Raw genomic sequence first — 2,936 nt, 5'->3', positions numbered from 1 at the left:
CATAGCAAAAGAAAGATGTGTGGATTCGGGTTTTGAAGTATTAATAAAATATTTTTAAAAATACGTTCACATAAATCGTTTATTAACAAACCAACAAGATCATTAATTTAAAACAAAATAATGATTTTTAAGTGTGAACATCCAAAAACCCGACTCGTCACATTGAATAATCTTAATCAATCAACTGAACAATCAACCCGAACAACCCGACAACCTGCATATCAAACCCAAATCAACCCAATAATAACCCTATAACCCAAGGACAAAACTCTAGATAATATCCACCCGCAACAAAGCACATAAAATTCTGACATATAATAATAATAAACACATACCTCAAAGTCGGGTATAACCTAAATACGCATACGTAACTGGACAACGAAACCGGAATGATAACCACATTGGACAGAGATGGTGGTAGTGGTGATGTACGACAGTGGCGACAGTGGTGTTTTTTGATAGTAATGGTGAGTAGGGTGGACGGTGAGGACAGTGGTGATGGTGGTGTGACTGAGGTGTTGATAATAGGATGGGAGGAGGATGATGGATGGCGAGGATGGATTAGGGTAGTAGTGGTTGTGGGTGATTGTGGTGATGGTGGTGGTTGGACGGCGAGGGTGGGCGAAAGGTCGTCGAAACAGAGGACGACGGGAAAGAGAAAAAGAAAAGAAGAAGAAGAAGGAAAGAAGAAGAAGAAGAAACGTTTAAATAACAATAGAATTCGGAGCTCCATGACCCATAGTGATACGCGATGGGTCAACGGGGCATCTATCGCGTATCGTCGCCCAAAAGAGGAAAATTAGGGTTTGCACACCATAGCGATACGCGATAAGGTGTTTTGTGACGTCATCGCGTTCGCGATGAAATCACCTGCCAGGATGCCACCCTCCATCGCGATACGCGATGGAGGCAATAAGAATCCCATCGCGTACCGCGATGGGTTCTCTGACAGAATCAAAATTTTGTTAAACTGAAGTTTTTTGGAATCCCGACATCATCCTAGACACGTACAAAACTCAAAATACTTTTACATACCTGGAATGATGTGTGCTTAAACAATGCTTACCGAACTTCTCTATTTTCCACTCTTCAACGAACTTCCCCACACTTGGCGTTTACTGCACAAAACTCGAGACGACACTAAGTACAGGACTCAATAAAAATAAAACAAACTGGAAAGACACTTACAGACCCCGGGTTGCCTCCCGTAAGTGCTGAATTTAAAGTCTACAGCTCGACAATGCTTCGAATTCAGTTATCTTCGTAAACCGGTGAAATCACAACGAAATTCATCGATTCCTCATCCAGCTCGTGTATGTCCTTCATCTCCAAATATGGCTTCAATCTATAGCCATTTACCACTTGCCTCAAATAATTATCAAAATCTTCAATCTCGTACAGACCATGATTCCCGACTCTTACAATCGAGTACGGGCCCGTCCACTTACTTCTTAACTTGCCCGGGAAGAGTTTCATTCTCATGTTGTACATCCACACTCGTTGACCAACTTCCAAAATTCTTCAACCGGATATTAGCATCATGAACTTTCTTCATCTTTGCCTTGTAAGCGGACGCACTCGTATGCCTCGTCTCTCAACTCCTCAATCTCGCACAAAGCCAATTTCCTCGCTTTACCTGCATCATCATAATCCATATTAACCTGTTTAGTAGCCTAAAACGCTCTTTGTGCAATTTCAACTGGTAAATGGCAATCCTTTCCATACACAAGTCTATAAGGAGTGGTTCCAATTGGCGTTTTATAAGCAGTTCGGTAGGCCCATAGAGCATCAGTCAACTTAGTTGACCAATCTTTTCCGTCCGCCCGAACGGTTTTCTGCAAAATTTGTTTAATTTGCCTATTAGAAACCTCTACTTGTCCACTCGTTTGTGGATGGTAAGGAGTTGATAATCTATGGTCAACACCATATCGTTTAAGCAATTTCCCGAATTTAAAATTCTTAAAATGAGATCCCCCATCACTTATGATAGTTCGGGGGACTCCAAATCTCGAGAAAATATTACTTTGAACGAAATTGCAAACGACTGTATGATCATTTGTCCTAGTGGCTATTGCCTCGACCCATTTAGACACATAATCAACGGCCACTAGGATATACAGATTACCGTGCGAATTAGGAAACGGGCCCATGAAATCGATCCCCCAAACATCAAAAATATCAACAAAAAGGATCGGGTTCAAGGACATCTAGTCCCTTTTAGAAATACTCCCGAGTTGTTAACACTTTAAACAGTGTGTCGCAAACGCGTGAGCATCCTTAAACAAGGATGGCCAAAAGAAACCATTCGTTAAAACTTTTCGAGCAGTTTTCTGGACACTAAAATGACCACCACACGTAGACGAATGTGCGTGTTCCAACACCGCTCTGACATCCTCCTCGGGTATGCATCGTCTGATCATCTGATCTGCACCGATTTTAAACAAATCTGGATCGTCCCAAATGTACTGTTTAGCTTGGGACATCAAGTGTTTCTTCTTTCTCCTCGGCCAATGCTCTGGTAAATCACCTGCAACTTTAAAATTAACAATATGAGCAAACCGGGGATTTTATGAAACTGCCAGAATATGCTCATCCGGGAAGGAATTGTTAATGGGCCTATCTGTGTCCTCATTTTCCACCATAATTCGGGACAAGTGATCTGCAACAACATTTTCACTCCCTTTCTTGTCCCGAATCTCTAGATCAAATTCCTGCAACAGTAAAACCCATCTGATAAGCCTCGGTTTTGCATCCTTTTTGTCCATGAGGTACCTGACAGCAGAATGGTCAGAATATATAATAACCTTACTACCCCAAATATAAGACCGGAATTTATCTAGAGCATATACTACTGCTAGTAACTCCTTCTCGGTTGTGGTATAATTCAATTGAGCATCCAAGAGGGTTTTACTTGCATAGTATATAGCAACGGGTTT

The sequence above is a fragment of the Bidens hawaiensis genome, unplaced genomic scaffold (assembly GCF_021521415.1).
Source record: "Bidens hawaiensis isolate Kalapana, Puna unplaced genomic scaffold, B.hawaiensis_p1.1 tig00032771_1, whole genome shotgun sequence".
NCBI classification, from domain to species: Eukaryota; Viridiplantae; Streptophyta; class Magnoliopsida; order Asterales; family Asteraceae; genus Bidens; species Bidens hawaiensis.
This window is presented reverse-complemented; position numbering follows the sequence as displayed.